This window comes from Limulus polyphemus, unplaced genomic scaffold (genome assembly GCF_000517525.1).
Source record: "Limulus polyphemus unplaced genomic scaffold, Limulus_polyphemus-2.1.2 Scaffold448, whole genome shotgun sequence".
Lineage (NCBI taxonomy): Eukaryota > Metazoa > Arthropoda > Merostomata > Xiphosura > Limulidae > Limulus > Limulus polyphemus.
Genome location: NW_013666058.1, coordinates 114,731 through 127,158, shown reverse-complemented (window position 1 = coordinate 127,158; position 12,428 = coordinate 114,731). Strand labels below are relative to the sequence as shown.

General features: G+C 32.7%; 1 long non-coding RNA gene across 1 annotated transcript; it reads right to left on the bottom strand.

The window, feature by feature from the left end:
* Positions 1-10,755: 10,755 nt before the first annotated feature.
* LOC106458342 lies at positions 10,756-12,163 on the bottom strand. The gene is made up of 3 exons (XR_001290770.2): positions 12,077-12,163; positions 11,318-11,451; positions 10,756-11,065 (listed from the first exon to the last, which is right to left on the bottom strand). It is a non-coding gene; the product is annotated as an uncharacterized LOC106458342 (long non-coding RNA).
* Positions 12,164-12,428: the final 265 nt, after the last annotated feature.

The following is a 12,428-nucleotide window of genomic DNA, read 5'->3' as shown; positions in this document are numbered from 1 at the left end:
TTAAGTACCATAGATAATATTTAGACTTGACAAATGATCCAGCACTGTACATAATATCATGTAGAGAATGTTATTTCAAAGTACACAGTTTTGTATATGCTTGTTTAATTAACCTGAGATTTAGAGACTACATCTCGATATAAACATCTCTTTTGTTCGAAGTTTCTCTTGAGTAAGGGACGTGACCACAATATTTAAATAGATAGATTAAGATTTAACTCTCTGTAATTATCTACTTTGTTGCTTTTACATAACGTGGTGACCTAACGGAAAAATGATATTTTGCTATTATGTGAGGGTTTGTATTGTATCATAATGAGTGTGCTAGTTCCAAAATCTAATCTTACGTGACTGTTCTGAATTACTCGTTTGAAACAGTTTGTGTTAAGTTCCTTCAAGCCATTGATTAGCACATTAATTAAACAAAGTCTATACACGCATGTGCATAAATCTATGTGTTTGTGGTCCTTATATAGCACCCATATATATATATTACTGATACATCATGCAATGAGCCTCGGGCTTTCAGTATTCCTAGTTTAATTTAGTTGTTGTACTTCAATGGTAAAAGTTCACGGAAAATGTTATTAGCTGCTTAGGACGAAGCATAAATTAACCAACTTAATAATTTTTATTGATAGAAGCTGTTATAAATCTTATATAATATACGTGCGTTTTGTTAGGACTATTCAGCGATGGGGTATTACGATGAAATTAATTTCCAGAACCAAAATCACAAATAAGACATGATTACTCTTTATTACGAAATTAGCAACATATTTTCAAATTTAAAATCAATCTTAATAAAATATATACTGCTAGATGGTATCACTAATCTGGCTGCTTTTTGCAAAAGACAAGATAAATTATTTTCTTTTCTTTAAGAATACCAGACGACACTAGCAAAAATGTTTAACATGCAATAGCAAATACAGAAATCCCACAGCGTTATTTCTACCAGTTAGGGCAACAAGAGACACATTGATTAATACAGAAGAATTAAGTTTATTATCACATTAATTTCTAACACCAGATGACACTAGCAGACATACCGATTATTGCAGGAAACAACTAATTTCCCACATTGTTTCCATTATCAGTTAGAGTAATGACAAACAGGTTGGTTGTTAGAGGAAGGTCTTACTTAATCTTTTTTAAATTCCTAGCAGACTAATTAGGCATTAAAACAAGTTTATTTTTCACATTTATTTTACAAAAAGAAAAAAAAAAGACGAATGATCTGACGTAAAACATAAGATTCCAGTTTATTTTTTAAATGCAGTTTCTATGAACTGTCAATAGAAAACACTATTATTACACTAAAAATTAATAATTATTCCTACAAAACCAAACAATTATGTGGCAATAAGTCGATATCCTTGTTTGTTGTGAAAACAGAATAATTTGATTTATTGCCAAACATGTAGCACTACCGATTTAAAAAAATGTAAAAAAATTAAGAAAAGTTATCTTTTTGTCTCTGTTTATCTATCTATCTTCTATCTATGTGAGTTTCTGTAGCCTACTCATGCTGCACTATTTTTCTGAATGCGTTGGCTTTGTAGATCGATAAGAGAAAGCCGAGTACTGAAAAATAAACAAGTTCTATTCGTATATTCTGAGAATCTAACTTCTTAATGTTCTTACATTATAACTCTAGTGCAGTTGACTACATTAAATACACTTAAGTTCCTAAATCTTTCGAAACATAATCAGCGTTCATCGGTAAACACATTAGTTTTCCAGGCTTGAATATACCTGCGCTAACGTACACTAGGGAGAACATACATATATTTATAACCTTTCTAGGCGCCAACAGAGCCGTGACTAGAGATTCTACAGGCAAATTTACCATCTCACATCCTGACTCAGCCGATTGTTCGTACATGCCGAAGACTGTCAACATAATCCAGCTATCTATTTTTGTCCTGCCATCTAGTGTGAGTAAGCAAAAACAAAACTATAGATTTATCAGACATATTGAAATTTTCAGATGGCAAACAAATTAGTAGGTCTAAACTAAAATATTGCCAAATAGTATGTAAAACTTGCGAAAGATTAGTTTAGAAAACTTTTGTATCCAGAAAAACTACAAGAGAGCTAATCTTAAGTCAAAATCCCATGGAAGTCTTCATGAAGTATCAAATACGACAGACTTAATGAGGTGTGAGCGATTTAGAAATAGTCGTTTATGATCGAAATATTAAACACATATCATTAAAGTTCTTTATTTAAAGTCGTGTGACACATACATTTTCATTAAATCATAACAATGTAGAGTTTTTGAGGACATGATTAGTCTTAAATGAACTACGAATTGCGATGAATAATGTAAATATTTTCATTCCACCACCTTGATCGATTTTCAAAAATTTCGATTTATTTTACACAATATTTCATTCCATTTGTCTACGTGTTTTATTCGAAGACTTAATAGTTTGCTTGAGTTCGCTTACTCAAGACATGAAAAAATGGCAACTAATAAAGCACGTTAACACTAATATTGCCACGTATTTGGAAAGTTTGTTAAAACTCCACTCCATCAAAACAAAAACAGAAAACCTTACATTATTCCACAGACAACGAGAAGCATGGTAGCATAGCAACGTGTTATTATGAAACGAACACGTGACCAAGTAATCCACTCGGCAACAAAGATATTATTCTCAGTATTGAAAAAATCTCTTACTGCCATGAGCTATAATTTTAATTATTCATAATAGTTGAAGCTATGAGCATGTGATGCTGTCTTCAGTTGCTAAGTGACAGTTTATTTATTTTTTAGTTTTATTAATCATTTTAAATTTACATTAATCCGATATAAAAGAAAATTTAGATAAACAATCTTTTTTCAGATCTAAAACATAACCATAAGATGCTCGATTGACATAAAGACTTCATAATGTTGGGTTCAAATAAGTTATTGAACTGCACAGCATCAAACCCGCAATGTTGGGGATTAGCCTGAACAGCGAACATAGTAAACTGCATTACGCCATATCGTAATGTAAAACGTTAACACAGTGACGTGAACAAGAGGGTGGCTGGGTGGGCTCAAGTCCATTCCCTCCTTCCCAAAAGTGGCATTTTTTCTGTTATAAAAATTGTTTAACAAAGATACACTTGATTCTACAGCTTCTTTGCTGCTTATTATTAGAAAGAAAAACAAAATTCAGCTACACAGGGACTTATAGGTTTTTTATTGTAAACAAATAATTTTGATATTCTATTAAGTGTCAAGGCATGGCATGGCCAGGTGATTAGAGCTCTCAACTCGCAATCTGTGGGTCGCGGGTTCGAATCCCCGTCTCAACAAACATCTCGCCCTTTCAGCCATGGGGGCGTTATAATGTTACGATCAATCCCACTATTCGTTGGTAAAAGAGTAGCCTAATAGTTGACGGTGGGTGGTAATGACTATCTGCCTTCCCTCTAGTCTTTCACTGCTAAATTAGGGACGGTTAGCGCAGATAGTCCTCGTGTAGCTTTGCGCAAAATTCAAACCATTAAGTGTTAACACGCAATAATTCGCTATTTAGTTTTAGATCGTAAAATTTTATAAGACCAAATGAATAGGAATAAAAGAGGATTTGTTTGCTCCTACAGTTTTTAATCTACGTGTACTAGAGACAACCCCCAGTCCTCATAGCCTAACACTCTTCCTCCCCAATACTTTCCTTACGATGCTTAAAAAGTGCCCTTTTCTTCAATGATCCTCTCCCCTTTCAATGTCTTCTGGAGATTACTGTTTTAACATAGACCCTATTGTAGCTCCACATATTCCATTACTGATCACGCTAAAAAATCTACCTGCCAGATTAGATGGACATGCTGAACTATTATGTTATACTGAAAAATCCGAAATGACAAAATATATTCATATTATTTATAATAACTTCTATTTGAAATATAGTGTTTCATATCGATTATACGGTTGTTTTCCCTTCTTGAAGATTAAATGTTTATTAAAAAATCTACCCAAAGAGCAGCCATATCATGATTAAATAATGTTTTCATTTTATCTTCGCATGTGCTAAAATACTGTAAAATTTCAAATTCATCAATACAACATTTTATAGTACAGGTATCACTTATAAGTACTCATTTTTAATGTTCCATATGTCTGCTATTTTGGTTCTTTCATTATTGATTTACTCTGAGTATAATTAGAAGAAATGGTTGTGTTACCCTCAGTCCCACAGGCTGAAAAGTTGGGAGGTTGTTATATTTATCATTACTAGATGTCGCTAGTCAATATTACATCCAGTAACTCATAGATATGGCTAGTGGAAAACAAATCTGAAACGCATATAGAATACACAAACAAATTTCATTGGCGCACAGATAAATATTTTAGTAGGTAAAACGCTTTATATATTATGGAAAGTGTACACTGTTCCTCTATACATAAGATCGTTATATCAATATATCTAGAGTAGTTTGAAATACGATTTGCGTGGGAATTTAGAATTATTATATTTTCTACTATTAGATGCCGCCACAACTCTATTATACGAAAGACAGGCTGGCAATAAAGTTGGCCGCCATTTTGACCTCAGCTTTATAAATATAAATTTTCGCTGGAGACCAAACTACACGATTAAAACAATGCAAGTGATATTCAAATGGCCATAGACGTATAAATAATGATAAGAAACAAACAAATCAAAAATACAGAACACCCAAAACAAATAAGCTAAAATCAAGCTTTCATTGAATGAAGATTGTTTGAAGTTAAACACAAAGCTACATAACGAGCTCGTTTGTTCAGCTTAAAAGATATTGTCTAACCTTATTAATCATGCTGTAAAAGATGTACTAATGATACTGTAAACTTCTGTCTTTTTTTTAAATATAGGGCACGAAGTATGTAAAATAACAGATAATACCAGAATTGTTCCTTTATTTTGAGTATGATTGACTACTATGGCAATTAGGTAAGGTAGGGTTTGATTTGAGAGCTACACCACCCACCGCAAACTCCTGGGCAACTCTTTTGCCTTCACATTATATCGCCCCAACGGCTGAAAGGGCGAGCATGTTCGGTGAGGGGGATTAGACCCAGAACTGTTTTAATTGCGAGTCAAGCGCCCTAATTATTTGGCCATACCAGACCACGTAAGGTATGGTTAGTTATTATTAATAACAGTACCGAGAAAGAAATGTGAGCGGCGCTATTTATTTATTATTATTATCATTATTTTGTGTATGAGATAGTAGAAAACATTTAGTACGTGAAATAATAGAAAAACCCACTATCTGTTCACAAACTTCCCTATAAATCTCATTCATCATGTTGGTAATCTGTGGTTGGCTTTTAATAATAATGCAAGAACAAGTGCGATATTTACTATGGATGATAAAGCATAGGACACGAAATGTGTGAAATGATGGATAAAGCAACTGTCTCTTAGTTACTAAATTTGTGGTTGGTTATTAATAACGATGTGTAATAAGAGGTCTTTTGTATTTGTTTGTGAGTAATAGGCAGTATAAATAAGGCAGGCGCAGGTGTTTACTTTAAAGGATAATATACCAAACATTTCATAGTGAAAACCAAAGTTAATTCGCGTAGTGGCTAAACCAAACTAGATTCCAATTGTCTTTTATTTCTGCATTCCATGGAAGTCAATTGAACATAAACTTCTTTTCTAACCGGCTACTGCCACACAGTACGGTTTAACTCTGGAAGTTTCATTGTACCCCACACGGCTTAGCTTCTGAAGTTTCATGCTACACAATATGGATTATTTTCAAAAGCTTTATTCCAGACAACCCGGCTAATCCTCAGCATAACGACCAGCTAAATTGGAATAAAAATGGCGACTCGTGTTTCTAGCCAATCACAGCGCATCATTTTTCAATCGCTTGTTGCTCAGACTGTACTTATTTTTTTTTTTTTCGAGAGGAGGGTGGTGGTAGTTACTTAAATGTTGAATGTGAATAAATATTAGTGAAAAAAAATATCAGTTTGCTGACGGATACATTGTCATGTTTGTTCCGTTTTATAATGTTATTTTTACTTCCTACTGAGGAAATAATTTACTGTTCACTGACCTCTAAACATCCACTTATAATGTAAGCATCTTTAAAAAAAAGTTTACATGCTATTTCACTGTCCGTTGTGTACAAGGGCATCTTTCAATGCTCTGCACAACAATCCAAAATTTTCCATTTTTGATTGAGTAATTCAATATTTATCTATCAACTAAAATATGAGAAACAGCAGATCGTTATGGCTTTTTTCAAACTCAATATTAATGGGAGCTACGTTTAAGTTGTAATTTGTTGAGCTAAGATCATCTTGCAAATACAATTATCAATTAGGATTTTAAGCGGAAATCGTTAACGAATCTGAATAGAGCCAGCTGGATTCGCCTGTGGTCTTCGACATGTTTCTGACCTTGTCATGCTCAGGATGTGTAAGGTATGACGGACCAGCTTATGTTCTTAAGAAACTGCCGTACCATGCTTACTCTGAAATAATTACCATATGCCTTGAGATATATATTTATGAGCTGACTTGTACATGACCTTGTCATGCTCAGGATGTGTAAGGTATAACAGACCAGCTCATGTTCTTAACAAACTGCCGTACCATGCTTACTCTGAAAGAATTACCATACGCCTTGAGATATATATTTATGAGCTGACTTGTACACACAATGTCAGATTGTGCTTGTAACGGAGAGCACGACAAGAATTACTGACACATTAGTTTTAGGTATTCGTTTTTTGCTACTCGACATTTAAGAAGTCCATAATTATCCTAAGTCATCCACCTATATATATTGAGAAAATGAGAAAGAAAGAAAGATATGTGATATAAGTGAATAAGCACAACTGTGCATATTTTTTTGAAAATTTTGTTTCATAAATGGTAAAAAAAAACATTTTTTGTTGTTTCCACAATTTAACCTCTTTCGTCCAAAACACTAACAAAATTATAAATTGGGGGCTATTCTTAGCACTAACTGATAGAAAAAAAAATACTGCATTTTTCGCTGCATACTCGAAATCTACGGTCAGTTTCTACAGTAATGAACATGAGCAGAGTGTGGCCAAATGAATATAGTGTCATGACTCTGAATCCTACTCTTTATTAGATATGAGTAGCCTAAGAGTTGGCGGTGGGCGCTGTTGACTAGCTGCCTTCCATCTAGCCTGTCACTTCTAAATTAGGAACAACTAGCGCAAAAAGTCCTCGAGTTGTTTTGCACGAAATTCAACAAATAAAACAAAATCACATTTCCATTAACAAGCTAAAAAAGTAGAAAAACTAAGTAACTAGTTAGAATGTATGTTTTCTTGATTGGAACTGTCTAGTCTTCTCTCTGATGTATAGCAGATCTACACTTTCGTACATCTGTTATCCAAATAACCTATATACTGGCAAAGTAACACTAATAGTTAATTTGATGTTTCTTTTGTGTTTATAGTTTAAATCATTTTTTTTTTAAGTTAAGCTGCTGGTATTGTACTAAATCTTCGTGACACAGTAAAGTAATGAAAATAAAACTACTAATTTCTTCACTGCCAGCTACAAATGGAGAGGGGATAAATAAGATATTGTCGTTTAAAAGTACAATTTTCTTGGTATCACAGCATTCGAACTTTCGAGGAAAAGGCTTGATCTTATATTTCACAGTAAAGGGATCGGATCTTTTTTTATCATTTAACTCCACCTTTAGTTACCCTTAGCGTTCTGTTTCGTACATTTGGCAGGATTTTGTCCAATTCAAGTTAAGAGATAAGCTATATGGTGCTCATCAGAAAGATCAAATGCTGTAACATGTTAAATTCTAGAAAATATCATATAGAAATGTTTACAAATAAAATGCTCGTATTTTGAACTAATAAAATTATAAATTCATCACATGAATAACGTTAAAAGAATTTTGTAAGGTCACACTTTATTTTTCTATGCCGTTATTATGCAGCACAATTTTTTTTATCAACTGAAAATGGCTATTTTTTGTTCGTTTGCAAAACAAAAAACAAAAACGAAAATCATCAATAGGAGCAAATTTGCTGTTAGTTTGTGCGCGCTAAGGTAGATTAATATGGCTTAAATCTTTATATGTTAAGCTATGTTTGATAAATGTCAAAAACGTCGTTGCAAAATTGTCTTATCTACTTGAATAAAGGTGTGTTTTTTTAATTGTGCAACATATTAAGACTTATAAGATTCATTTTTGATATTAATTTGTACCAATTCAAAGCAAAACACAAACAATAGGCAGTTAACTGGTATGCGATTCCAATTTTCAGAAATACTATGTACTTAATGTGCTTTTCCTTGTTGTTAAGCACAAAAGCTACATCATGGGCTAGTTTAGTGTTATAAGCCCACAGATTTCCATTGAGCTAAGGGGGGGGGGGAGAGCAACTAATATGTTATATTTATTTTTTTCCATGTAATGATGCCTGTTATAATAAACATCAATAATATAAAAATACATTACTTTAGTCTTGATGATATGTTGTATATTCAATATTAAATAATATTTATATTGTTCTACTATAATTTTTTGAATATAATTCATATGTTTTTACAAGACATATTAATGAGACAATTTTTACAAGTAGCTTATGGATATTTAAATTTAACATAATTATTTTTAGCATTAAGTTAGTGCCCCTTTTTTCATCCCTGCCCGACGGCGAGAAGAGAGGTATCGTTTTCACTCCTCAGTGTGTGTGTGTGAACGGCGTAACTCGAAAAGGTTTCATCTGATTTTGACAAATTTCGATACTGCTTAACGTTTGGTGAATGTAGCTTAAAGGTTAAGGTCACACTGAAGGTCAACCACTTTCATTATAATGGTAGGAACTTGGAGTTTTGAAACATATTCAAATAACACGAATAATCTTTATTACACCTGTATAAGGAAGCAGTATATTTTATGACATACGGATTGTGTAGTGGTTTTCAGAAGTCGTCATAGTTTGGTTCTATTAAGAAAGCAGCATATTTTATGACATACAGATGGTGTAGTGGTTTTCAGAAGTCGTCATAGTTTAGTTCTATTAAGAAAGCAGCATATTTTATAACATACATATGGTGTAGTGGTTTTCACAAGTCATCATAGTTTGGTTCTATTAAGAAAGCAGCATATTTTATGACATACAGATTGTGTAGTGGTTTTCACAAGTCGTCATAGTTTGGTTCTATTAAGAAAGCAGCATATTTTATGACATACAGATGGTGTAGTGGTTTTCAGAAGTCGTCATAGTTTAGTTCTATTAAGAAAGCAGCATATTTTATGACATACAGATGGTGTAGTGGTTTTCACAAGTCATCATAGTTTGGTTCTATTAAGAAAGCAGCATATTTTATGACATACAGATTGTGTAGTGGTTTTCACAAGTCGTCATAGTTTGGTTATATTAAGAAAGCAGCATATTTTATGACATACAGATTGTGTAGTGGTTTTCACAAGTCGTCATAGTTTGGTTCTATTAAGAAAGCAACATATTTATGACATACGGATTGTATAGTGGTTTTCACAAGTCGTCATAGTCTGGTTTTATTAAGAAAACAGTATATTTTATGACATACGTATTGTGTAGTGGTTTTCACAAGTCGTCATAGTTTGGTTCTATTGTTTTGCTGGTTTTTTCAGACTGAACAATTGTATTATTTTAGAGACACGCAATATTTTCGTATGTTTCAAGCAAAACGAATTGAATGTTGTAGTTTAAAAACTATTTTATCTGATTGGGCGTGATCTGGTGATTGGTGTGGCAGATTGTGAATTCAGAGTTCATTATTTGCGTCGTATTTCTCTAAATTCGCGCTCTGTCCTTAGTTTTGACTAAGATTTAGCAGAGTAAGGAAGCACGTTATGTTAATATAGTAGTATGTTGGCAAACAACGATTCATAAGCATAATAAAAAGATTTATTTTGGGGGAACATACTACATGTTTCGACAAAACATTGGTCTGTCTTCTGAATGTTCTGTCTTCTTCAGAAGACAGACCAATGTTCTGTCGAAATATGTAGTATGTTCCCCCATAGATAAATCTTTTCATTATGCTTACAAATCGTTGTTTGCCAACTTATTATTAGTGGGTGTTATTGACTAGCTACCTTACCAATGGTCTATCAGTTCAAGATTAGGGACGGTTATAGAACAATAAAAATTGAGTTAAAAAGCATGCCTGGATTTACTACTAAAGCTAAAGATTTGATATTATTTTGTGCACTGGTACTGTAAAATTTTTTGTAATCATTAGAATCTATAACAAATTTGCTTAGGCTCATTTTTTTACTATGTCAATGTAATCTATTTTCCACCTTCATGAAGAAGAATAAATATTTGTATTGTTTGTTGGGGTAATTTGACAGTCGCTCCTATGATACTGCCATGGCTTCAACCTGTGGAGCACAATGTTTGTTTCATTAACGGGACACGAATTGCGGAACCTCAGCTCCACAGTCCGACACGCTTACCACTAGAGTGCGCTCGGCCAGTCTTTGTACTGAAAAAAAATAACAATTTGAAACTACAATTTCTAGTGGTTGTTTTTATTAGGCATTGCTTAAGTTTTTGAATAGAAATTCGAAATAAACTATTTATAAGTTTTAATCTAAATACTGATGTATATTTTAATATAATGTGCTTTTTATAAAATAAAGATTTCTACTTTCTTTTACACACACACATGCACAAACAATATGCTGGATAAGTTTGGTTTCGTAATCAAATTGTACCGTGTTGTTGACTGGATTCAAAACAAACCACTCAGTGTTTCGAAGAATATTTATTGTATGAGAATATTAAAATAACAACTTAGCCTTACATAATATAATAATATGATTTACAAACTTTAATTCAATAAAAGAGCCTCATCATAAATGCACGGAATTATTAGCTTAATGATTAATATAGACTACTGAATAAAATGCTTTTAATATAATTCAAGAAACATCCTCGTTTCATCTTCGTAGTGGACATTTTGTGTCTTCAGAAATCGCCCACGAAGATCGTGTGTATTGATTCATCGACATAATCCCCATATGCAAGCGTATGGTGCGCAACACTTTGAAATCCAAGAGCACTTAAACATAAAAAGTAACATAACATAAAGAAATTATAACAGTAAATTAAGACGAAGTTTATGTTCTATAAAACTTGTTTCATATGATCTGATACTGCTTGTTGTACTCATAATTAAAATGTATAATTTGAGTCTATGTCTCAAACATTTTAATATTATGCATACAATTTTTATTTTACGCTTTTAGAAATAGTAATTGCACAACTTATCACAAACGTTAAAAAAACAATTAATATCCAAAACTTCACTTACGTGTTGCCATCTTGACTGGCAAAAGAACGAGCGATTATAAAAAAAAGGACTGGGTATGGAAAACACGGTCGAAATGAAACAGACCACAAGAACTAATGCTACTGCATACAGGACTGTGCTGGATTTCATGGTTTCTTGTAAAAAGAAAAGAAAAAAGAAATTACAAGTACATATCAAGATACGTTTTCTATTTTCTTTGAAACTTTGCTACTTTTTTATATTAAATAAAGTTAACCTGGTTAATATTTTTCAGTAATACCATCACAAATCTTCAGGTTTAAAAAAGTTAGTGGGAGTGAGATTTAATTTGAGTTTTATTATAGCGTATGTACACACTCTGTCTTCGAAATAATGCTCATATTGTTCTTTTGAAACCCAAAGTAATAGTTTATTTCCCGTACGCTGCCAGGTTTTCCTCACAAATCTCTTAAAACCTTAGAAGCTGTAATTTACCTTTGAAAGAATTGAGTGACATTTTCAAAAGAATCCCCCCTTTATATATTTTATTTATCTTTAGATCCATGTTAAGATACCCATACATTTTTTGCTAGACTCACTACTCACTCGTATTCATGAACTTTCACTGTTAGTGAAACAAAGACTCCATGAATAAGCTCAAATAGCTAATGATTGTAAAGAAATATTTGATTAATTGCTTATAGATAACTCATAACGTAGTTTCAAAACAAACCAATTAACAAGTAATACATTTGTACTTACTATGATCAAATTAAATTTTATTGTATAAATCTCACTTACTAGTTGACTGTAGCTTATCAGAATATATGCAGATAGTATAGTGATGCTTAACTGTGTGGACTGTTTGATCATGGGTATGTATATTTATACCTCGCGAATTTCTCTACCCATTCCAGGAAATTCACGCCCGGTTCTTGCGTCCCTGTTTAGCCAGAAATAATATTTTAGGTTTCGCTGCTCGAGAATAATCTTTTTTGGCTCCTTGAACGTCCGGGAAATCTTGAAATGATAATAGAGAACGATTCCGATGTTCTTCTAAGAACTTACGAGTAACAGCAAAATCGAATATATAATAATATGTCAACTACTCATGTTTGTGTCCATATCCAGTACTAGGAATTATCAGGCCGGC